The sequence below is a fragment of the Salvia hispanica genome, chromosome 2 (genome assembly GCF_023119035.1).
Source record: "Salvia hispanica cultivar TCC Black 2014 chromosome 2, UniMelb_Shisp_WGS_1.0, whole genome shotgun sequence".
Lineage (NCBI taxonomy): Eukaryota > Viridiplantae > Streptophyta > Magnoliopsida > Lamiales > Lamiaceae > Salvia > Salvia hispanica.
In genome coordinates, this window is record NC_062966.1 from 773219 (window position 1) to 780410 (window position 7192).

Genomic DNA, 7192 nt, shown 5'->3' on the forward strand with positions numbered 1-7192 from the left:
GCTAATTAGGAGTAAAATATAAATAGAATTTATTGATCACTAATAGCCCATCCCAAGCATCGGTAGTTAAATGAATTAAAATATACCCCATGGGGAGTGTTAGGGTGCCACTATCCCTACCATCCCTTAAAATAACATCATACCACCATTCCTAGCCAATCATTTATACACGTGGACGAATAATAAGCTGCCACGTGGCCAAAAAAAATAATTTCAAGGATAAAAAAAGACGGCCAACAATATTTAATACCTTATACAACAATTTTTTTGAACAACAATATCCAACACGTTAGACAGCAATCTATAGATTGTTGTCTATCGTATTGAATATTGCTGTGTAGCGTTTATAATATCGTTGTATAAGTGGTGTTACAGTGTCATTTTAAGAGGAGTTGTCATTTTAACACAAACTTATACTCCATATAAATAATTATATGTAAGGGCAATTATGTCTTTTCAACTTCAATCTAAACACAAGCTATAAGATTTCTAATATACCAAACAATGTTACAAAAGTTTTACTTTTTACACAATCTTACAAAATCTTTACTCCGGCCGAAAACTTTATCTCACCATAATTTATTTTTTAAACATTAGTAGATATAATAGTGGATCATGGTTTTTATATGAAAAACTTGTGTGATACTAAATCCCATTATTCAAACATTTCATGCTATGTGTATCCTTCTTCATGACATTTATTTCTTTTTTCCAAAAAAATCTTAGTAATGGGAGAAATAAAGACAAATTAAAAAGTTTCGTTTTCATGCAATATTTAGCTTTGGAAAACATACCTCATTATTTCAAACTCGTTATAGATCACAGTAAAAAAGAAAGAAGAAATAGGAAATAGAACGATGAAGAAATAGAAATAGAAAGAAGAAAGGAAGATAAAGAATAAGAAATAGACGAAGAAGGAAAAAAAAAGAAGAAATGAAGAAAAAAAAATCACATGATTAGTATCTAAGATTATTTTTGTGACTAGGTATCAAATCCCACCAACTTTTTCAACTTACTTTCCATTACATTTCTTAAAACCCGTGTCGGGTCAAAGTGTAGCAAATTTTGGGGGACGGAAGTAGTATAAAACAACGATCTGATTCCATAGTGAAAAATTTATTATTTTTTTAATCCCATAAACATAAAAAATGTCATAATATAATATTCTTTAAAATTAATTCCACTCTACTATTCATGTCAAATTCTTTCTGTACCGTAGACATCAAAACAATTAAACAACACAACAACTTTTAACAACAATTTGAGCTTATAAGATTAAAATTCTTGCTCCGCCACTATAGATAACACATAAAGTTAATGATAAAAAATAATTTAAATTATATGTTGTTATCCTATTTTATTTATTTTCTGTCCTACTAAAGTTCACTTAGGAGTAGTACTTTTTAATCTGTGATTTATAAAAGCAATAAATGTAGGATTGAGTCGACGTTATTAGTACAGTAATCCTAATAAAACGTGAAAAATTCATAGTTCGTGTGACTGAATCTAGGCCGTCCGATGTTGCCTATTGTCGCTGTCATGCAGTGGGAACCGCAGATGTTATATTGCTGTCACAGTAAATGTCGGGCAAATCATATTGCTCCACGTAGCTTGATGGTAGATTTATGTTTTGTCGGAAGAAACAACTAGATTTACATTGGATTCATTAGACACGTGTAGTATAGTAGTAGTATACAATTACAATTAGTTCTGAAAATTTATTTATTTTCATAAAAAATTTATAATTGCAATTAGAATGTTAAGTGGATCTAGAGTGTGCCTCGTACCGTACTTTATAATTAGAATAAAAATTCGTGTGAGCTCTCTCATTAGAATATTAATTAATATCCCAATGAACAACTACCGAATACAATATAATTAAACAATAAATCGGAGCAACAACTTCGTTTATATTAGTGTTGAATTTTAAATTTAGAGATAATAATCTTTTAAAGTATAAATTTTGGTTAGAACGAGCATCTCCAGACTCCAAAAGATATCATCGTATTTATATATAATTTTTTTAAAGTACTAATTAAAGATCGTAATAAAACAAGGGTTGCAAAACTGAATTTCAATAGAATTTAAGACTGCTGTCCTTTCCTTGCCCAAAACTAGGAGAAAATATTTAGTGGTATAGACACATAGTAGAAAATACTATTTTATTATTATTATTATTATTATTATTATGTTAATAATGCTACAGTCGATTTGAACGTGAAAATTAGTGAATTGAAAATTTGAAACACATGTGATAATATGTACACCTAGACATCAATAAAGCACGTCAAAAGGTTGTATTAATACAGTATATGATATTAAAGTCAACTAACCAATAAATTGCATAATTAACTCATTTTATCTTAAGCATGAAATCCCAAACCACAGCCATGTAGTGAGTAGTGGAGTAGGTCGCAGAAGATATTGTATCATAAATTTTGTATGTTGGTGGAGTATTATTTATTACTAATAATATTTTAATTATTATTTTTCATCTCTCTCTTAACTTATTAATTTTTATTAAATCCCATTTCGTACAATTATTTTTTAAGGACGTACAATTATTTTTTATGGACAGATGCACTAGGACATTTTTTTAATCATTTTATTATCCACAAAATCTTCAATTTATTCTCCTCTAATAACTATGCATCCACCAGAATATGACTTCAATCATTTTGTTGGGGGGTGAGGGGGGTTGAAATTATTTAATTTTATTTAAATTCACGTTTTTAGAAGTGACAAAGCGTATCTGCAAGTGGGATGACTAGATATGTGGATTCAATTAATTGTGTATATCTTGTCACTATTTCTTAGATATTTTAAGGGTCACTTGAGAAATTACTCCACATTTTCATTATGTGATTTGTTGAGCACTTCTGCTTATCCATGTCCAAGAAATTTAAAGTATACTTATGAAATCTGTACATCACATTGATAGAAATAAAATCTACCTAAATTAATGGTATGAGCCATGGGCGAATCTAGTAAGAACATTAGAGGGGCATTTGCCCCACTTCAAATTTTTTACTCCACATATATATTGCTTATGATAAAATTTATTTCTTTTAATTTTTCACTAAATACCCTTTCTCAAATTCTAAAATTTTCTTCATAGATAAATTTGTCCCTCTTCGTATAAATTCCTAGCTCCGCCCACTCATTTGCAAATGTGTGACGTGGGATTCTCTAAAAGGTGACAAACAATGCAAATTGGTGCCCTCCTCCTGTAAATAAATAGGTCAAGTTGAAAAATAAATGAAATTAAGTCCTTCATCTTAAGTTGTTCAAAGGAGGACCACATTTATGGTCAACTATTATTATTAGAGCAATTAAAACACAAGTTTTTTTTTTTTTAACTTTTAAAATTTTAATTTAATAAAACAACATTTTAAATGTAAGAACTCCTAAATTTAGTTAACAATAGTTAAAGTTACCTAATAAAATTTTTATTTATCTGAAAGTCAAAGTATGCTAAATGTAACTCACCGTTCCATAATAGTAGAGTATTTCATTTTATGCGCTCGTTTTAGGATACTCTCCCAGTCACATTCAAGATGCTCACCTTTTCTTTTTAGTTTGTCTCACTCAAGATATCCACTTTTGATATTTGGAAACAAATCCCTATCTTTTCTCTTCTCAGAGCATCTATAATGGATGAGGTAAATAGAGAGGTAAATTCCTATAACTACCATATTTACCTTTTTTCCATGAAAAATTATTCTCAAAGGAGAGAGGTATTTGAGAAGGTATCATACATTTTCTCATTTTGAAGATGTATCTTTACTTCTCTATTAGTAGAGAGGTAAAATCTTATAACTACCGTTTTGCCTTCTTCTCATGAAAAAACCATTCTCCAAGAGGGAGTATTTAAGAAGGTATTACACTTTATATTTTTTGAATGCATTTTGGAGTATTATTATGTTTCAAAAAGAATTTATCTTTCTATATATCTTTTCCCTTTGGAATGTAGTATTACTTTACATTTCAGTTTTTGGGAAGATAAATAGATGATATACTTCTTTCATTTACCTTTCCTTCTTGGAGATGCTCTTATTAAAATATTCAATTGTCTTTTTTGCTCTTAACTTATTCTGCCTAACAACTTCTTCTAAAATTTTGTGCTACTCAAAAATGTGGGTATCTTGAGTGGGATGGATGAAGTTTTTATAAATAGTTAAAGTGGAGTAGGAGAATAAAATAAGAGAGTGAATATTACAGAAAAGACTATTATTTCAAATTATGTCATTTTTAAATACACTACGGATGTTATGCTTAATGGTAGAATTACTCAATGCAAAACCATTTTCCCAAAGGTTGATTATTTAAGCAACCCATTTTCTATTTCCCTCTGTGCAGACCTTATTTAGTAGTAGTATAAAATAAAAATAGAAATAAATAGTGATTTAGTTTACTGCTATATCCTTAAATTAAATTGTTAAAATAATATCTTCACACCATGACTTACTACTGGAAATGTAATGGCCCCATTACTAATTCTTGAAGGGGCCTAGGCCCATAAGGCCCAAATAGAAGAAACGAGTATGTGTAGTAAGTCCATTTTATATCTAGGTTGTAAATATTTTTTTTTTGAAGACAATTACTAGTACACTCCTATCCAGCGCCGCCTAGTCTCTGAATTGGAAATTGGAAAAGGGAGGAGAAGACTTTAGGGCTTTCAAGTTTTGGGCCAATTATTTGATTACTTTTATTTGATATAATAAATTAGTGAAGTACTTGAAGCAATTAGCATAAATGTTTTTTTTTATCAACATTTTGTTCCCTAAATGCCTTTTAATTTAAATTGGACCGCTGGATAGTATGATAGAATTAGAATACATTAATGACTCGTTTGATAAGTAGTGTGGGATATTATCAAGATAGGGCCCGATGTAGATTCATGTCCTGCTTATGTAACAAAATGATTTTTCTTCCATGTGTTTGATAAATAAGTTAAATAATTCTATGTCAGCCACTTGATAGAAAATTTTTATATCAAGATAATAATATATATTTTCATATTTATCCTTCTAATTCATCCCCAACTGACTTTCACATTGTGGACGCCCACAGATTAAAGTCGGCCGTCTCGTTGTAGAGCTTCTTGGCAATGGTGGTCTTGTCTGACCCTCCCATTCCCCCAACTGGTACCCCATAATTCAATCCTCCGTGTCTTTCCTTAGGTAATGAACAAGCTGCTCACCTCATCCTCCCTGCCAAGGAACCAATCTCCCATCTCCAAATTGGGGAAAGTCTTCGTATGAAACCTCTTTCCAGCCGAGCTTTCCCCCTCTCCATTTGGATTGATGATTATGCTTTTTTGTATGCTGTTTCCTCTCCAGATTGGATGTAATTTGTGAAATCTCGAAGCCTAATTGGTGGAGTGAGCTGCAATCTGTCAAAATGCAGGAATACTTGCGAACGAACTGTGTGAGGCCTCTTCTCCTTGAAGAGACTGATTAGCTGCGTGTCTTTCAATGGCAGATTCGGATCTGTAGATGAGATCTCTGATCTCTGAGATCCAACTGGAGATTGTTCTGCTTTTATGTCGACTTTTGTCAGCATTTTGGAGGAAACACTTCATCTCTTCGAGCTGCCTCTCGAGCTCCTTCACTTGATTGACCGCACCAACTAAAGAAATTTCATAGTTGTTGGTTTGATTCCCTTGGAGAAGAGTTGGGGGATGGAAGAAGAGTTGGGGGATGAAGGAAGGTTGACGCATATGGGTAGAAGGATTGACAAAGGGTACGAATGGTATAATTTTCTATTTCTGGGAACACAATACAGGTCCGGATTACTATCTCAAAAAATTGTGAGATACAAAACCATATATTTCCAACCTATTTCAGCGGGCCTAGATAGGCCATATCAAAAAACAAGGGTTGGTGTGATGGGCTAACTAGGTTATCAGAGTATCCGCAACGCTGCCTCGTTGCGGACTCGATCTCGTCTCGACGAGACGAGACGCCATCGAGACAGCGTTGCGGCTCCCGTCTCGTATTCTATATATACTCTTCTCCATTCTCCATTTTACACACAAACACACATCTATTCTCTCATCTCTCTTTCTTTCCTCTCCAATCACTTCTATAAAATCATTCCTTTATTTTTTTCTTCTCCCAAATTTAATCAATTATGGATCCATTTGAGCAAATGCGTCGAATAATGGAAGAATCGCTAGAAGAAGATCGACGTAGGGAGGAGGAAGCCGCCGCGCCTCCTAGGCGACGCCGGACATACATCCACCGTAACCGGGAGGAAGCCGCCGCAAGGTTGGAACGTGATTACTTCAGTCCGAACCCGGTGTGGGGAGATATCTACTTCCGTCGCCGTTTCCGTATGTCACGCCCGCTATTTTTGCATATCGCGAATACATTGGCGGCACGGGAAGAGTTCTTCAGAGAAGGGTTCGACGCTGTTGGCCGTCCTAGCCACACGACGCTCCAGAAATGTACTGCGGCGATCCGTCAGCTTGCTACTGGACAAACGGCGGATGCGTTCGACGAATACCTGCACGTCGGAGAATCCACTGGGCGACTTTGTTTGTTGAACTTCTGCAAAGGCGTCCGGGCAGCCTTCACCGCCGAATTTCTGAAGAAGCCAACCACCGCAGATTGTCAGTTTCTGCTCCGTCTTCACGAACAAGTGCACGGATTCCCCGGGATGCTCGGGAGTGTCGATTGCATGCATTGGCAATGGAAGAATTGCCCTGTGGCGTTGAAGGGGTCATACACGAGCGGCCACAAAGGCACCCACCCCACCGTTATACTCGAGGCCGTCGCCGACTACCGGCTATGGATTTGGCATGCGTATTTCGGGGTCCCCGGCTCGAACAACGACATCAACGTGCTCAACAACTCCGACCTCTTCGCTGAAGTTCTGAATGGTAAAGCGCCGGCCATCAACTTCGTCGCTAACAATCGCCAGTATAAAATGGGGTACTATCTTGCCGACGGCATCTATCCGAAGTGGCCAACCTTCGTGAAGACGTTCAACAGGCCTACGGACGAAAAGCAGTCTCTTTTTGCGCAGAAGCAAGAGTCTGCTCGCAAGGATGTGGAGAGAGCGTTCGGGGTTCTCCAAGCTCGATGGAACATTATCAAAGCCCCGGCTCGACAGTGGTTTATAGAGAATATGGTCGACATCATGTATACGTGCATAATCTTGCACAACATGATTGTCGCCGACGAAG